Source organism: Spermophilus citellus (assembly GCF_964194105.1).
Source record: "Spermophilus citellus genome assembly, chromosome: 12".
Taxonomy (NCBI): Eukaryota; Metazoa; Chordata; class Mammalia; order Rodentia; family Sciuridae; genus Spermophilus; species Spermophilus citellus.
The window spans coordinates 4,604,779-4,624,341 of NC_138198.1; the positions used below are offsets into that span (position 1 = coordinate 4,604,779).

Consider the following 19,563-nt stretch of genomic DNA (forward strand, 5'->3'; position numbering starts at 1 on the left):
CAAAAAAAAAAAAAAAAAAAAAAAAGATCTCCAGAATACAGTCATTCCTCCACACACACAGGGAATTGGTTCCAACACTCACCCTCGCAGATTCCAAAATCCTCACAAGTTCAGTTCCCTTATATAAAATGAGTTTTACTTGCATATAACCTGAGCAAATGGTCCCCTATAATTTAAATCACCTCACTTACAATACCTAATACAATGTAAATGATATGTAAATATCTGTCACAGTGAGTTGTTCAGGGAATGACAAGAAAAAATCTGTACTTGCTGAGTCCAGATGCAATTTTTTTTGAAGGTTGAATCACTAGATGCACGACTCATGGATACACAGGGCCAACTGTATTAAAAATTACACTATGTGTTATCTATGGCATAAGAAAGGGAAATAAAAATATGTATTGCTTTTATTTGGAAAACTGAAATCCTGGTGGAGCAGAAAATTAATGTAACTGAGGCAGGAGGCGTCTGATGAAGGGACAGAATGAACTTCTTAGAACAGTTCTGATTTCCAAACACACAAATGTCCATGTAAATATTTTACATAGTGAAAAAATACAATACAAAATTAAAGCAATTGTTAAAAGTTAAGGACTTCAGGCAAATAAACCAAATTAATTATCAAACTGATCAAACAACCTAAAATAAAATATTTTCAAATAGCTATAATTCAGAATACAATTGTACATTCTAATATGATGTGTTATCTTTTAGAACAAAAAAAAACTGTAACTAGCCAGGTACATGCCTATAATCCCAGCTACTTCAAGAGGCTGAGGTAAGAGGATCTCAAGTTTGAAGCAGAGGCCAGCCTGGGCAACTTCAAGAGACTGTGACTCAAAAATAAAAAGAGCGGGGGATACATACTTAGTGGTAGAGTGCTTGCCTAGCATGCTCTAGTCCTCGGTTCAATCTCCAACACTACAAAAATAAAAAATTAAAACAACAACAACAAAAAAAACTGCAACCAAACTTACACCTACAGTTGCTTCAGTGGTCATTAGTGTTATTTTCAAACTTCAACGTCCACAAAGAATAATGAAATTATATTGACATTACAAAAATGCAAATTTTCAGTGTTGGAGCAAAAAGACTTAAAGTTAAAAACCCTATGACAGTAAATCTGTACTAAAATCAAAATGAATACTTCCCAAGTCTAGAGCCCGCCCTCTGGTATCTAAATTACACCCTCCAATGAGAAGAACTGAAACAGATAATATATAAATTTGACAGGAAAAGAACAATGTTTACCTCAGACATCTTGAATCAGAAAGCAAGAAAAACTTCAAAGACTCATGTATCATGTCAAAGAAACAGGAAGTAGCTTGAAAGGACCTGGACACACTGTAGTCTTGACAAGCTGAGGAAAAAGAATGACTATTTAATTAAAATATACTGGCTATCTAAAAAGCCATGTATCTACAATGATCATCAAAAGAAAAAAAAAGCAATTCAATGCCAGCCATGGTGGCACACGCCTGTAATCCCAGCTACACTAGAGGGTGAAGCAAGAGAATGACAAGTCTGAATCCAGTCTCAACACCTTAGCACGATTCTATCTCAAAAAATAAAAAGGACTGGGGATGTAGCTCAGTGGCAAATAAAGCACACCTGGGTTCAATTCCCAGCACCACCAAAAAAAAAAAAAAAAAAAGAAAAGAAAAAAATCAAACCTTCCGGCCAAAAGAATCTTGTAAGCAGGAAAAAGCATTCTTTCTTCTCATCACCTGTATCAAGACCCAAATGCAGTTACTAACAGTGATTCAGATATGTATGATTAGTAACATCATTTGCACACAGGCCCAAACATTAAACCTATTAAACATAAATCATAAGGGTATAACTATGGGAAACCAGAACAATTTAACTATAAACAAATATAATCTATATTATTTTAAAAGTTCTGCCTTTTTAAAAAGAACTATTATAGTCTAAAAACATACACAGTATTTTTCGAAATACCTTACTAGTCTCTTCATTTACTCTAACATTCGGATACTATCCATGTTTACTGGATCACACGCTTAATCTGACACTAAACCAACTCCCCCCTTTACCTCAAATGATTTCATCTGCTTCTCTAACAGACTACCCTACAGATTAGAGGTCCTCACTGGCAATTGTCCAACCCACCTTCCACAGTGCTCTGAAACAGAGGTCCAATCCTGGCCTAGGAGCCTTCAATGGGTCTCCTCCAGACGAAAAAATAAACTCCAACCGCATTCATGTGAATGTGGAATTTAAAATGTGACCCCAAATTCATCCCTTAAACAACCAACCATGTGAAACTCCAAGTGGTGTTAACAATTGTAACATCATCATCATCAACGCCCACTGTATATTTCACTGCAGTTAAGGTTAGTTACATCTGATGAGGCAAGTCTCATTCCACAAGAGAGATAACACAGAGAAAGAGTAAAAGATAACTGGCAGGGGCCAGGTGTGGTGGTGCACATCTGTAATCGCTTATAATCCCAGAAGCTCAAGAGGCTGAGGCAGGAGAATTGCAAATTCAAATCCAGCTTTAGCAAAGATGAGGCACTAAGCAACTCGGTGAGACACTGTCTCTAAATAAAATACAAATTAGGGCTGGGGATGTGGCTCAGTGGTCAAGTGCCCCTGAGTTCAATCCCCAGTGCCTCCCCCAGACCAAAAAAAAAAAAAAAGATAGTTTTTGGCCCCTGTCTCTGCCAATTATCTTAGAGACTCAAATCCTGGATAGTCTTTCGACTCCTTTCTCATGCAGGCCTCTGCTCCACCATCCCTTCTGCATGTTTGTTTATGTCTAAAGTCATACAGAACCTGTAAAAAGGAGACACCAAGTGAAGATTTAACTTAAAAATTGAAAAGCAAACTTTTAAAACTTTTAAAATTAAAAAAAATACAAATAAGTACCTCAAAGTTGGGTCAATTTTATTTTGGGGGCGCTGGGGAATTGAACTCAGGGCCTCACACATGCTAGGTAAGCACTCTACCACTAGGCCACATACCCAGCCCTCAAAATTGGAAAGGGGAAGGAAATCAATGGTTTACTAGAGCCAGTTATTATATTTCAGGAACTATACTGAGAACTCTAATGAATCCCTTTCATTTAATTCTCATCATAGTCTTATAGGACAGGTTTCATCTCAGTTTGCAGCTAAAAAACTGAATTTTAAAAAGGTCATGTGATGAATCAGCTGTGTGGCTCTGGGCCAATAAACAGTGGGGCTGATTCCAACCCAGAGGGTCCTGACTTGGTCATCAACTCCAGAGCCTCTATGTTCTCTTCATGATACCACATCTTCCAAACTCTACCAGATAACTGAGCAAAAATCTCTTCCTCCAATTTCTCAGTCAGGAAAAGAGAAAGAAACACATTTAATTAAAATCTAATAAAACAAGTATTTATATTTATATACTCCTCAGCAAATTGAGGTCCCTAACCAAAAGAAAAGCTTGCAGGCATTATTTTTAACTTCTAAATAATCCACAACTACTCCAAAAATAGTATTCTTTTCATGTATTCATAACACACTTTTGAAAAGATACTAAACAACTAACAGCTTAAAGAGAGCTTATAGAATAAGAGAAAGTCTTTGTCAGCTACTCTTCAGAGGATTAATATCCAGAATATTAAAAACTCAACACCAAAAAACTAATAACCTATTCAATAAATGGGCAAATGAACTAAACAGACACCTCAACAATACAAATGACCAACACTTACTTGAAAAAATATTCAAAACCTTTAGTTAAATCAGGGAAATGCAAATCAAAGCTACACTGAGCCAGTAGGTGGTGCAAGCCTGTAATCCCAGCAACTGGGGAAGCTAAAACAGGAGGACCACAAATGCAAGACCAGCTTCCGCAATTTAGGAAGGCTCTGTTTCAAAATTTAAAAAGGACTGAGGAGGGCTGGGCTTGTGGTTCAGTATGAGACACTGGGTTTGATTCTCAGCACCACGTAAGTGGTAGAGTACTCCAGGGGTCAGGAGACAACACCAGACCTACCCTGAGATTCCATGTAACTCCAGCCAGAATGCAACCATCAGGAACTATAAATGAGTGGGGGGAGGAGTTCTTAATGTAAATTAGTACAGCCACTTTGGAAATCAGTGCAGAGGTTCCTCAAATAAAAATAGAGCTACCATATGAACCAAATGTACCACTCCTCAGTATTTATGCATTTAATCAGCATACTTTAGTGACAATAGTGTATCCATGTTCATCACAACACAAATCAGAATTTCCTAGGTGTCCATCAAATGACTGGACAAAGAAAATGTGGTACAAATATATAATGGGATTTTCTATTGAACCAAAAAAAGAAAAAAAATCCTGTCATTTACAACAATGCGGATTAACCTAGAGAACATCACATTAAGTGAAATAAGCCAGACTCAAAGACAAGTATCGAATGTTTTCTGTGATTTGTGGAAGCTACAGGGGAAAAAAAGACATCATCATGAAAGCAGAAGGTAAACTATTAGGGTAGAGGAAAAGGATCAGAGGGAGGGAGGACCCGAGGGTAAAGGGAGTTAGTGAGGAGTAAAACTCTTCATACATTATGTTACATGCATGTACAAACATGCCACCATGAAACCCACTGTTCTGTACTACCATGGACCAGTAAGACACTAAAAAAAAAAGACGCTAACAATTAGGAAGTAAGTTGCAACAGCGTGTGCAATCAGGTTAGCTACTAAAAAGTAAAAACACTGTAATTAAACTTCCTCCAGCGGAAGACCATAACTCTAACTGATGGATGGTGCACACCTGTAATCCCGGAGCAGCTCAGGAGGCTGAGGTAGAAGAAGCGCCAGTTCAAAGCCAGCCTCAGCAATTTATTTAGCAAGACCCTAAGCAACCTAGTGACCATCCTCCCTTAAAGGGGGAGGGGGGAGCTGGGGATGTAGCTCTGTGGGAAAGTACCTTTGGGTTGAATTCCTGGTGGGGGGGGGGGAGAACTCCTTCAATGTAAGGGCCACATTGCCACATTAAAGAAACTATCCACAAGATTGAGAGGTAAGCACAAACCTCATCATTAAAGCCTCAAATTCACAAGAAAGGGATGGGGAACCACTATCTAGCTACAGTGTAATGACTCTGTTGGATTAAAAACTACCAGAGGCCATGGTTTTTGAGTAGGCTTCTGCCTCATTCAAAATGGAGCCATTCATATTAAGGTTAACCAAACTGAAACTAAGTTATTATCTGACTTTCATAGAAATCGCCTGAGCTAAATTTCCCAAACCAGCTAGTTTTAAACCCAATGACAATGAATTTCCCTTTGCTTTAAACCTGACAAAAATGTAACCTGAAGAAATCTACTGGTAACCCATCAGTTATTTCTCTGTTGTTTTCTCCCTGTACTGGCCTTATAAGGAAAGTAACTTTGCCGAAACCAGACCAATCCACTCTCCCTTCTTTCTACTTTGGGCAGCCCTAGTCTGCCTATAAACCCAGTGCAGTGTGGCTGTAGTCCCAGTATCACTATGAGTTCAAGACCAGCCAGGGCCACATAGTGAGAAACAGACCCAGGAAAATAAAACCAGCTTCTTCTGCTCATTTTATGGGAAAACATTCTCTTCTACAGAATGAATTGTTGCCAGATTCTAGAATCACAAAGCCAATTAAGATCTTTAAACTATCGTAAATTAGTTCTTCGATAATAACCGTGACCCCAATTTCACCATGGCTATTCCAGGGAACATCCCTTTACTGGATTTCAGGGGTATTCACAGATGTCCCACTGGGAACAAAGGGTTCTGGGCCTACTATGGAAAACACTATGGCAGTATTTCTGAGAGCCTCCAATATGGTAAAACGAATTCTGATGCTCAAGAGAAAAGTATAGACCACACCAAACTGTTCCCAAACCAAACTGTTCAAGGAACCTTCTTTTTCCTATTGCATCTGGGAGAACTAGCTTCACAAAGATTGCCACCTTAAGCCACAATGATTCCAAAATTATTATCAATAATATCTCATACTGCTGTTTTGTTCTGAATTGGCAATTAAGGTATATCAAAAAAAGGACAGTCCAGCTTTCCCATTATCTGCACAGAGATTCAGGGAATCTAACAGAAAATATCTGGGGGAAAAAAACAGTGTCTCTACTAAACCTGTACATGCTTTCCCTTCTTGTCCTTATTGCCTAAATAAAACTATTTACATAGCATTTGCCCTGTATTAGTTTTTTTTTTTAATTGGTTGTTCAAAACATTACAAAGCTCATGATATATCATCTTCCATACATTTGATTCAAGTGGGTTATGAACTCCCATTTTTCCTGTATTAGTTTTTATAAGTAACCTAGAGGTTACTTAAAATATATGGAAAAATTGCAATGTGTGTAAACTACTTATAAATATTAAACTTATGTAAGAAAGTTAGGCATCAGATTTTGATATCTGAGGGAATCATTGAAAACAGTTCTTTTTTTAAATTAGCATAAGGAGATAAATTGAACGTATCCACTGACCCTTTTGCATGATCTATTTCAAAATCATTTTTAGTGGTAACTACCACTTAAAAGATTAAAACTAAATGTCACTTTCTCATAAGAAACTAAAACCCACTACCCACAATTTGGACATAAACATATTGTGCAATCTTGATATGTAATTATCAAATCTGATAATGAACGTTCTGCAAATTACTAGTTACAATTTTAACTAAAGCTGAAGTGGGGGAGAAAAGCTGACACAAGCCTCTCACTTAACCTTTCCAAAATTTCACAACCTCTAAGGGTGTTCACGAGTGCACAAGATGTACAGGTATAAACCCCCAAGTTTAACAGTCACCGCCTAACAAAAGCTATGCTGAAAGCAATTACTGTACTCTCCATCAATCCTTTCAGACTGCATAGAGTTCCTTCCAGAAAATTCGAACATAACAAAGTTACTGAGGTTTTCGCATTTCGGTGTGGATCTCGTCGTAGCACCAGTCGCATTACATAGTGGAATCCTGGAAGCCACTGACACGTTACCTGGTTTGGCGTTTTGATGCACACGCTCAAGAGCCAAACGAGCTGTTTTACCACGGGCAGAAACACTTCAACACGGATGGAAAACCCTCCCCCCGAACCGGAACCCGGTTCACAAATTATAAGAAGCAAATCAACAGAAAAACCATTGCGTACACAAACTTCGAGATGCGCACGAAACGCCGCTGACCGAGGCCACTGCTCACACGAACCCCGATGCAGAGAACGCACCCTCCGTGCAGGAGGCGCCCCGGACCGCGACCCCGCGCTGCGCAGTCCCGGCCCCGCACCGCCATCCGGGCGCATTCCTGCGCGCACATCCAAGGTCACGCAGGATGGGGTACCGCGCCCCCCGCCGACACGCACCGGGCGGGGGTGTCTCCGGAGCCCGCCGCCCCCGGAAGGCAACGCCGCGGCCCGCCGCGACCCCCGGCCTCGAGGGGCGGCCGGGGCGGGTCCGCGAGCCGGGGGCCCGCCGCCCTCGGGGGTCTCGCCACGCCCCTCCCCCAGCCAGCCGGGGTTATGCAACGCTCCCCCGCCCGCGCTGCCGCAGGCGGCCGCCCCCGCCCCCCGCCCAGCTCGGAACAAAGCGCGCGCGAAGGGGCCGGGGGCCGGGCCGGGCTGGGGGCAGCCGCCATGTTGGCGGGGGCGACAGAGACGGGTGGGGGCCACGAACAAAGGAGCGCGCGCCCGCCCCAGGCCCAGCCCGCCGCGCCCGGCCAGCAGGGGGCGCTGAGGGGCACCGCCCGCGGACAATGCGCCCCGGGCCCGCGGGCCGCGCTCACCTGAGTCCCGGCCACGGCTGCGTCGGCTGCCCGCTCCCCTCACAGCCCACGCCTGTCCCGCACTCCTCACCTGCCGGCCGCCGAGGCAGCCGTCCGCAGGCCCCGCGGGTCCGCCGTGGCTTGCTCGCGCTCCCGCCGGCCCAGCCCGAGCCAGACGGCGCCTCCCCGCCCCCGCTCCTCGCCGCGGCCGCCGCCCGCCCCCCGGCCGCCACGGCGCACGCGCACTGCGGCCGCCGAACTGCGACGGCCGCGCCGCCCCGGCGCTCGCGCCGTCGGCCGCACTACGCAGGCGCGGAGTGGGGCCGGGCCCGAGCGAGGGGCGGGGCCTAACGGAGCTCACCTGGAAGGTGGGGCGCCGGCTGGCCGACCAGGTGCGCGCGGGAATGCGGAGGCGGTCAGAAAACCGACCCTGGGAGCCCGCGGGGGCGCGGCTTCTTCCGGAAGGCCGGCAGTCGGAGAAGCCTGGGGTTTTCTCGCAGTAGGAGGGCTCTCAGTGACCGGCCCGCTGGGTCCTGGGACGTCAGCAGCCCGTCGTTCGGAGGCTGGCACGCAGCAAAGATGGAGGCAGCTGGAAAGGGCCGAGTGTCGCGGCCGCGCGCCGTCCAGGTGAGCGCTGAACCCAGCTGGGCACCGCCGCTCAGCTCCGACGTCTCGCTTCAGGGCCGTGGAATGCGAGCCCTTTAAAGGAAGGAATTGGCCTCCCGTGACTCCCCCGAAGACGACCTTTCTCCGCCACCGCACTGCGGAGAGGCCGGCCCGGCGGCGTGGCGACTCGCCGCGCCGCCGCCTCGCAGAAAGCCTGGCCCAGGGCACTCGGCAGAATCCCCTTACCTACTGAGCCTGGACCAGGTGGGGTAGGGACGGGATGTGACTTCTACAAAGCCCGAAATCTCCCGTTTCCAGCCCCCATTCCAGAACTCACCCAACTCTTCTCGCAAGGTTAGGAACCGAAAATTCCCAAGATCGCACATGAACCCATTTGACTTCAGTTTCAGTTAGGATGCCTTTTGAGCATTTTCTTAGGTGGATGCAGGAGGGAGGAGGGAGGAAGCATCAGAGGGTTTGTATTCTTGCAAAGCGGAATGCAGGACTTGGAGCCTGAATCCCGTCTGGCGTTCTTCTCTCCCTTCTTCCCTCCCCTAGCCTGGTGTCCAGAAGCCAGTGACCGACTTGGTTCGACTTGGTTCCTCGAGTGCGACAAGTCAGCCGCATCATAATAAACCGCCTCCCAAATTGTTGTCAGCTCAAATTACAGGACATGTTATTGGAAAGCACTTTGTACACTGTAAACTGCAGCACAATTGTCAGTTAGCGATGCTCTTTGGGATTTTGATGGCACCTTTTTTTTTTTTTCAAAAAAAGATTGATATGGGCCTGCTCAAATAAATTAAAGTGCTGGTCTCGGATGACATACTTGGCAGGTACACGATGTTCACAGGCCAATTGGAGGGCTAATTTCAATACAGAGATATAACCAGTTGGTGAGTATTGAGAAATGATTAGCTTTCATTTGTGTATTTGATATTTCATCGCAGAGCATGACAGGAACCAAAAAGGATAGATGTTGTTGGCAAAACCCCTGGGTTTTCCACCACAGTACATCGACATTTGGGGCTGGATAATTCCTTTTTGAGGATTGTCCTGTGCATTGTAGGACATTTGGCAGCATTCTTGGTCTCTCTTCACTAGATGCAAATAGCAAATGCTTCCCCACCCCTAACAAAAACTATCTCCAGATTCAAAGGTATTGCCCAATTTTCTTTCCTCACTCCCAAACACTGCTTTAACTTTTGTCTGTTGTGATGGTAACATTGGGAGTCTTCAAGATTGCATAGGCCAGAGACATCAGAAAGGGCCACACTCCAGAGCTCTGAATGTCCCTATTGGGTTGTTTAGTTTTATTTTGTTTTTCTCCACACTGGGAAATGAACCCAAGGGTACTTTACAGCTGGGCTACTTCCCCTCCTTTCTTTTTTTCTTTCTTTCTTTCTTTTTTTTTTTAATATGAATGGAACACGGGAACACTTGGCCACTAAGGTAAATTCCCAACCGTATTTTCTTACTTTCACATACCGTCTCACTGAATTTGCTGAAGCTGGCCTCCAACTTTCTATCCTGCTTCTGCTTCAGCCTTCTAAGTCCCTAGGATTACAGACATGGGCCATAATCTCCAGCTTCACACTGGGTTTTGATATCACATATATACCTGCCAAAAGGTGTTTTAAATAAATCTAATCAAAATGGGTGGTAAACATCAGACAAATCCAAACTGAGGAACACTAGAACAATTACAATGAGCTTCTCAAAAAATCTTGTACAAAGAGTAAAATAACCAGGCAGTCAGGATAATGGGCCCCATTCAAACACACCTGGAGGCTAGACATATTCATGAGCACCATCAAGGCCTATTTCAAACTTAAAGGACCTTGAGACTCACCTGTGGGAACGCCTTCAGCCAATTCCTTTGCCCTGGAGTCTGAAAACAGAAGGTGAGTGTGAACCCAGAGGGAAGAAAGAGGTTGGAAGTGAAAGTGAAAGATAGCCTGGATGCCTTTCTCAATACCTATTTTACATTGCTTTTGCTCCATGCTCAGCCCAGAACCACGAATAAACTCCTAAACACACCAAAATGGTTTTTCTGCTATCAGGCCCCCTCCCACATGGCAGGAGTTCTATATCTTCTTGCTTAACTAAATCCTGTACCATTTACTCTTCCCTTCTGATTGTCCATGAATTTTAGTCTTTAACCCAGAGGAAAGCAAGGAATCAGATCTTCTCAAAATTCCGGTTTCATTACCAGAAAAAAAAAATACAAAAAGCTAGGGAATTAATCCAGAAAAAGGAGACCACAACTAATCCATTAGTTGAACTTTGATCTGGCTCTGGGTTGCGGGGGTGGAGCTAAGAGATTTGAAAGATAATTCGGGAACTTTGTATATACTGGAGAATATTACCAAATCATTCAGTTTTGTTATGACTTATAAAAATATCTGTATTTTTAAGAGGTGCTTCTAAATCAGAATCCTGATGACTATAATTTGCTTTCAAATGTCTCAGAAATATTGTATTTCATTTGGAAAGAAAGCAAATGTAGCAAAATATTAACAATTGATGAATCTAGGTAATGGATATGTGAATGTTCATTGTGTAATCTCCAGTTTTTCTAGAGAACTGAAACTTTTCAGAATAAAAGTTTATCCAAGTTTATCCAACAGAATCCGAGTGTTTTTTGAATGTCTACAATACTAATCCACATTGATTCAACTCCCCAGGCAGCCCCTGCTCTCCTCCAACTTGCTAATCAAGTACTTCCAGAAACTCAAATGTATAGATCATCTCTTTACAGATAACCACACTCCACTTTGGAGATTGAGTCAGAGGGACTACATATATTTTTCTTCCCAAAGTAAAATGATTAAATGCAAATTAACTGACAGTCTTGGTCTTTATCTTTTAACTTGGGGTTCCTGGAGTCCTCTCTAGTGGCACCCCACTTCCACCAAGGAGTCTTAATTAAGCTTCTCCAGAGACCCTCACCATAATTGTTCTTATTAACAGAATATCAGGAAAAATTTCTGCAAAATAAAACTCAGTGTGGTTAGGACTTACTATTTTTTGTGAGGACTAATTTGCTCTGTCTTGTAGTCTGGCCACAGATGTGATTTTTTTTTTCTACTTTTGAGGTAAAACCTCTGACTAATCTGAAAAATGGGATTAAAAGCACTTTTTGTGAACTCAAAATATATATATATATATATATATATATATATATATATATATATATATATACACACTCTTATGTAGACTCCTGCAAAAATGTAAACCTCCAAGTCATGTATACCCCCCCCATGACTGGGTATAAAGTTCCAAGAATTTCCAGACTTGGGGTCCATAGAAATCTTTAGGTGCAAACCTCACTCTGGATGGCTGCATCCAATAAACCTGCTTCCTACTAATTCCTCAGGTGTCCAGGCTCATCTGTCCTACATCACTACTAGCAGGGAAGGATCCCCTTCCCTCAAGAAATCCTTGTAATGTGGGGAGGGGAAGGAGGAAGAGTCAAAGGGTGGCGGGGTGGAGGGGTGATGGACCTAAAGTGGACCATAGTATATTGTTAACCAAGTGTTTCCAAGTGACATTTTCACCCCACTGGCATTGACATAATTGGAAACCTACCCTCAAGGTCCTTATCAATTATTTTTTATAGAACACTTCAACACAATAGAAAGTATTCAGTATGGGTCTAGTGTATACCAAAGCACTTGATTCATTTTTTGCACTGGCTTAACCTATGGGTGGGTACTATGGTGTGTCCTATGAAAATTTATGTGTTAGAAGCTTGGTCCTCAGTATGTGATATGAGTACCAGAAATATTATAGGATTTTTGACTGTTGATAGTGTGTGTTGGATAAAAGACTATAAGCAATATATATGCCTATGATGTAATGTGAACTGCAAAACTTAGATAAACTGCAGAACTTAGATAGACTTAAGTTAGTGATATAAGAGTATACACCCCAGGCCTCACCCAGTTAAGTGCCATGAACATTAATAAAATAGATTTGATTGAATCTACCTGCATCTCAGACCAAGTCAATACCTAACTGATCCTGATAGTATGGTGATGGTAAGAAACGGGAGGAGCTTTAAGAGGTTAGGCCTAGACTGAAGTCATTAGGTCATTAGAAGCACTAACCTGGAAGGGATTTAGAGGGGAAGGGTTCTCATAGGACCCTGGTGAGTTCTCAAGAAATGTGGTTATAAAAAGAAAAAAAAAAAAAGCCAAACTGCTGGGAGCGGTGGTGCACACCTATAATCCCAGTGCCTCGGGAGGCTGAGGCGGGAGGATTGAGAGTTCAAAGCCAGCCTTAACAACTTGGCAAAGCCCTAAGCAACTCAGGGAGACCCTGTCTGTAAAGAAAAATATGAAAAGGGGTTGTGCTTCAGTGGTTAAGCACCCCTGGGTCCAATCCCTGGTACCAAAAAAAAAAAAAGCAAGACTGGCCTCTGTCTCCCTGAGTGATTTCTCCCTCTCTCATGTGCACAGACTATGATACCATCTGCCATGATGTGACTCAGTTGGGGATTTGCACTAACCTATTTGGACTGTCAACCTCTAAAACTGAGCTAAATAAGCTTTTCTTTCTTTTTTTTTTTTTTAATAGCAACAGAAAAAAAAAACAGATTAAACCATGGGTGAGTTTGATGGTCCACCTTGTAAGTAAGGATCTTCTCTTATAGCTGCATAGATCATCCCTGAACTCATGAGGCCATCTGCTCCCATGCAGTGATGCAAGGGTCGTTGAACTGGGACCACTCAACGTGATTAAGGTTCATGCTGACTCTCATACTCTCACCCACAGCTACAGATTTATAGATAGGCGGATCAGACAGTCCTAACCTGTGAATCCTAGCAAGATCGTGGCTGGACTGGTTCAGAAGCAGCTCTTCTCTGCTGGTGCTGAAGAGGTGCTGGGGCTAGAATTCACAGAGCCAAATTCATACTTTTTTAATACTAAGTTGTGTGGCCTAAATCTATCTCTGCACTTAGGTTATAAAGTGTTGCCCAAAGCAGTCTCCATACATAATAACATATAAGCAAATGGAAATCTAACCTGAGAGTATACTCAAGTAACCAAGCAACTGAGTCTTGGCCAATCATGGCGGTTAATCTTCAGCCAAGCACAGACTACCAATTACTTACACCATGCCCATAGAAGGCAAATGCTCACTCCAGCTAATCAGGTTGCTTGTGTATGTCACTTTTTCTCTGGCTATAAATATAACTTGCACATTTAGTAGGGTGGGGGAGTACCCCTTAGTTCAATCCCTGTACCAAATAAATAGATAGGGCTGGGGACATAGCTGGGTGGCAACATGCCCTTGGGTTCAAGTGCCCTTGGGTTCAATTTCCACTACCAGAGAGAGAGACACATCTATAAAGAAAATGTGGATTCCTCAGGGTGTCTCCCTCTGTGCTAGGAAGAAAAGAATGAGTGTAATTTACTGAAAAATTATCAATGAAGAAGGTAGTCCCTTTAATCTGCATAATACACCTGGCTTTTGTTTATCAGGATTTTTGGGACATTGAGTGATAACAAGAGGGTGACTGTCTCCGCCACACCCTTCATTCTTTGAGAATAATAGAATTAAAGTCTGAAATTAAAAACCAACTCTGAGAGAGGCTCTTGAGGTCCACTCATTTCTCTGGTTTATCTGCTAGGTATTCATGAGGTACACATCTTAAGTTATGCTTGTTTTTCTTTCATTAACCTACCTTTTGTTACAGAGATACAACCCAACTAAGAACTCAAAGGGTGGAGGGGAGACTATTTCTTCTTCCCCTGCTCCAGCCTGTCATTGTTCTCTCAGAAGACCAGCAGCAGCAGAACTACAGGGCAGACAGGACCCCTCTCCTCCCAGGGTCCCTGTTTCTTCAAGAGGACCTCTTGGGGCTGGAGGTGTAGCTCAGTGGTAGAACACTTGCCTTTCTAACAGGCTCTGGGTTCAATCCCCAGCACCACAAAATAAAATAAAAAGAAGCACCCTCTCTCCACAGTCATTTTGTTACTGAAAGCTCTGTCCTTGTCGCTGATGCCAAGCCAATGACAAGGACGAAGTTTTGAGAAAACTGAAAACTGAAAAAAAAATAAACCTTCGTTTATTGCTTTGTTAGCAAAGGAGGAGACTCAGGGGATTATTGTCCCAGAGGCTATGATTCTGCCCATCAGCAGGAACAGGGGGCGTTTAAAGAGGTGACTCAAAGGCTACATTCCACAGGTTCTGTCTAGATGTCTAGAGTCGTAATTCACTTGTTAATTTGGGAGACAGTCATTTCTGAGATCTTCTGGTGCCATCCCCAAAGTCTAGATGACTTTGTTCCTATGGTGGGTGTCTACTGCGGACAGATAACTCTGCCCTGGATGGGAAGAAAGGTAATCCTGTTTCCCCTGAGATTAGAGAGAGAGGGAGAGACATATCTGTTTTTACAATAAGTGACAGTGGCAGAGCAGCAAGGGCTACACTCAATGAAATTGCGGTGGGAAACAGACTGGTCGAGAGCAGCCAGCAGCAGTCTGGAGGAGGAAGAGTCCAGATTATATCTTACGCAGGCGGGCCCAGAGAAAAACAAAAACTCCATATTCTGAGCCCTGGTCCACTGTTTCTCACAATATTTATAATTACTTGACATCATCTCAGACCCATCCTATCACTGGGAATTTTCTTTTTAAAACAAAATTCCATGCTGGGGATGTGGCTCAAGCGGTAGCGCGCTCGTCTGTCATGCGTGCGGCCTGGGTTCGATCCTCAGCACCACATACCAACAAAGATGTTGTGTCCGCCAAATGCTGAAAAATAAATATTAAAATTCTCTCTCTCTCTCTCTCTCTCTCTCCCTCTCTCTCTTTCTTTAAAAAAAAATTCTTTATGTGGCTGAAGGCCTTGTGCAGGGTCTCTAACAGAAAGCAAGTTCACAGAAACAGATAAAAAACTGCTCTTTTCAAGGACATCACAAAATAGACCACTGCTCTGTGTGTGTGTGTGTGTGTGTGTGTGTGTGTATGTGTGTGAGGGGGAGTGCACAGGGATTGAACCCAGGGCCTCATGCATGCAAGGCAAGCACTCTACCAACTGAGCTATATCCCTGGCCCTAGACCACTGTTTTTTTAGACCACAGCTGAATGCGTTGATCCTGGAGCATCAGCACATTCCCAAGTCACTATGCCATGCACCTCCAGACTTCTCTCAGATACTTGAAACCATCTGTGTGGCAGCACTGCTGAATCAAATAGACTCCCAGCAAGCATAAGGCACCTAGTATGGACAGACAGTCTACATATACAAGAATGGGTGGTGGTGGTGGTGGTGGTGGTGTGTGTGCTAAGGACTGAACCCAGAGGCACTGAACTAGATATCCCCAGCCCTTTTTATTTTTTGAGACAGGGTCTCACCAATTTGCTTAGGGTCTTGCTAAACTCGGCCTCTGTTAGGGAGAACTTGACTTAGGCCATGCCATTTTGAAATATATCCTCCACCTTAGAACAAATGTTGCCCCGTGGTCACTCCGACCTAGAACAATGGTCAACTTGACCTAAACGCCAGACCATACCCTGTAACAAGAATTGTTGTCTGGGACTGAAATCTTGAGAAATGCCTCATTGGACAGGGAACTGTGACAACCACAGAGAATGATAATGAGGACCCTAGGACCCTTCCCTGACAACCCCCTAACCCTTTCACTTTCCTATAAGGTCCTTAGGCTGTCAGCAGAGAATGCCCTCCAAGCTGCACCAGGATTTCCCCTTTGCAGATTTGTTTCAAATAAAACCATTCCTGTTTAGCTGCCTTGCCTGTCTTCCTCTTGATTTCCGTACAGCGTTGGACCTGTGACCCTCCTGCCTCAGCCTCCTGAGTCACTAGATTACAAGCATGCTCCACTGTCATTTATGCTTCACATAGTGCTCAAGAAACGTACACGGAGTGAAGGACTCCGAGAGACCTACAGGGACAGGGACAACCATCTGGTCACCCACCTTGCTACTTTTCTGCCCTTGGGCTCTCTTCCACTTCTGAACCATGCAGGTAGTTTTCTGCAACGTAGTAGGCAAATAAATGCTTTTAAGTGTCACCTCCTCAAAGAAACCTCCCTTGACCACACCTGTGACTAGAATGTCGATGTATTAACTATACTCTGTTACTTTCATCCATCCATAAGACTGATCACTTTTGTAATTATATTAGTATCAGTTGGTTTTCTTGTGTATCTGGGTGCCCCCACTTCATTATAAAGGCCACAGGGTAGCAACAAGATCTATTTTTATTGTCAAAATGCTCCCTACATGACAGTGACGGTTCAAAGACTATTTACCATATGTGAATGCAGGACTTATTCTGCAAATACTGGATAATGTGGGTTTAGTAAAATATAGGGCCTATGAAGGTCCTTGAATATCAGAACATTGGAGATTTTAAATACTCTTTACCCACTGTTAGGGAGTTCTGTCAAGGATCAAAATAAGTTCCAGCCAGGCACTATGGCTCATGCCTATAATCCCAGCTATTTGGGAGGTTGAGGAAGGATACCAGATTCTCAGCCACTTTATAAAACCCTGTTTCAAAATTTAAAAAAAAAAAAAAGTATGGGGATGTACCTCAGCAGTAAATCACCCCTGGATTCAATTGAAAATATTCAGTAAAGTTTGTAGGATAAACTGTTGAATTAATCTGGTGCTATCTAGAGAAGAATTTAGAGAGTTAATTTTGAAATATGGGAACCACGTAAAGGCCTGTTGTAGTAGTAGACATTGGAGGACAGAATTGGGACTGATGGAGTGTTCAGGAAAAGAGAGCCTCACTTGATGGCACACGTCTGTCATCCCAGCTACTGGGGAGGCTGAGACAGGAGGACCGTAAGTTCAAAGCCAGCCTCAGCAAAAGTGAGGTGCTAAGCAACTCAGTGAGACCCTGTCTCTAAATTAAATACAAACTAGGGCAGAGGATGTGACTCAGTGGTAGAGCACCTCTGGGTTCTATCCAGAAGGGAGGAGTAGGTCATTTGATCCTAAAGAAGATTCTATAAAATTATTAGAACTTTTAAAAATAAAAAAGCTGGGGCTGGGGATGTGGCTCAAGCGGTAGCGCGCTCGCCTAGCATGCGTGCAGCCCGGGTTCGATCCTCAGCACCACATACCAACAAAGATGTTGTGTCCGCAGAGAACTAAAAAAAAATAAATACTAAAAAATTCTCTCTCTCTCTTAAAAAAAAAAAAAAAAGCTACTAGAACTAATAAATGAGTTCAGCACTGTTGTAGGATATAAGATCTATATACAAAAATCCATTGCATTTCTGGGCTGCGGATGTGGCTCGGTGGTAGAGTATTTGCTTGGCATGTGTGAGGCCTTGGGTTCAATCACTGCTACCATACAAAAAATGTAAAATAAAAATCAATTGCATTTCTAAGTAAGTTAAAAAGCATCCCAGGAGCTGGGGATATACATAAGTATTAGAGCACATGCTAGTGTATGCAAGGCCTTGGTTTTGATCCCTAGCTCCAAAGAAAAACAAAAGAAGCATCCAATGTTCGTAGATTGGAAGACACATTTATAGAGACAAAGTAGATTAGTTGTTCCAGGCATGGTGGTGTAAACCTGTAATCCCAGCAGCTCAGAAGGCTGAGACAGGAAGATTGTGAGTTCAAAGCCAGCCTCAGCAACTTAACAACGTCCTAAGCAACTCAGCAAGACTCTGTCTCTAAATAAAATACAGAAAAGGGCTGGGGATGTGAATCAGTGGTTATGTGCCCCTGGGTTCAATCCCTAGTACCAAAAAAAAAAGTAGATTAGTTGAAGAACTGAAGGATTGGGAGATGGTGAGGTGATGGCTAAGGGGTTCAGGGTTTCTTTGGGAGATAAAAAAGAGGTTCTATAATTGTGACTATGGATACGTGTTTAGGCAAATATACTAAAAACCATTGAATTGTATAGTTTAAATAGCCAAATTGTACAGTACGTGAATTTTACTTCCAAAAAAGCTATTAAGAAAGAACAGAACAAGCCAGGAATAGTAGCGTATGCCTGTATCCCAGCAGTTTAGGAGGCTGAGGCAGGAGGCTCGCAAGTTCAAAGCCAGCTTCAGCAACTGTGGGGCCTTAAGCAACTCAATGAGACCCTGTCTTTAAATAAAATATAAAATAGGCTGGGGATGTGGCTTAGCAGTTCAGTGCCTGTGGGTTCCGTTCCTAGTACCAAAAAAAAAAAAAAAAAAGACTGGGTCATCTGCTGGCTTTAAGTCAGAGTGTGTGTGATAAGCGTTCAGCCTCAGGAGGGTGCTGAGTCTGACCACAGCTCCTCTGGGTACATAGATGAATTGCAGATGTGCCAAACCTGCGACCAGGCAATGGAGACTCAGCATTCCAGCAGGTAATACACATCCTAGATAATACTCAGGGGACATATCTGTTTGGCCAGGACAACACCCTTGCCACCTAAGACAGCCAAGAAACGAGCCACCAGGCAATGCCAACAAAGGACCAGAGAGGCCTCCCACCAGAATGCTCAGCCCGAGTCCTGACCCAGGGCCCTCTCTCTCTCCCAGCATGGCCAGTCTTCTGCCTGGGAGAAGGAAGGCATGATTATCACACAGGACAGAGCAGTGTAGGTACCAACTATTCTTACCATATTCCAGAGTAATTAATATCTTCTCGGGACTTGACATTTGGGTCTCCAACTCTGCTTGTAAACTTCAAAAAACTTTGTATCTCCAACTCAAATCTCTGCCTTGAGATCTGAGTTTACTTTGTAAACCAAAAGCCAAGAATGTTATCTTCAATCTTCTAATCAACTCTCCTTTGTGGCAGAAGGGTTGAAACATTCCACATAGATGAATTCCGCTGTGTTTAATCAGTTAAAAGCCTGTACTTTTAATGTGTGTATATACATATTAATGTGTCAGGCTGGGGATGTAGCAGTGGTAGAGTATGTGCTTAGCATACACGAGAACCTGGATTTGATCCTTAACACCACAAAAAGAGACCAGACACCATGCCACAGGCCTGTAACCCAACAACTTGGAGACTAAGGCAGGAGGACTGCAAGTTCAAAGCCACCCTGAGCAACTTACCAAGCCCCTGTGTGAAAATAAAAAATAAAAATGGCTGGGGGCTGGGGATGTGGCTCAAGCGGTAGCGCGCTTGCCTGGCATGCGTGCGGCCCGGGTTTGAGCCTCAGCACCACATACAAACAAAGATGTTGTGTCCAACGAGAACTAAAAAATAAATATTTAAAAAAAAATCTTAAAATACACA

General features: G+C 43.4%; 1 protein-coding gene across 1 annotated transcript in view; it reads right to left on the reverse strand.

Annotated features, from left to right (window-relative positions):
* Nucleotides 1-8,235, reverse strand: part of SPIN1 (spindlin 1) — a 69,450-nt gene extending 61,215 nt beyond the window's left edge. Inside the window, 1 exon segment of the mRNA XM_081263511.1 lies at nucleotides 7,759-8,235. The gene's annotated coding sequence lies outside the window, so the exon portion shown is untranslated.
* Nucleotides 8,236-19,563: the final 11,328 nt, after the last annotated feature.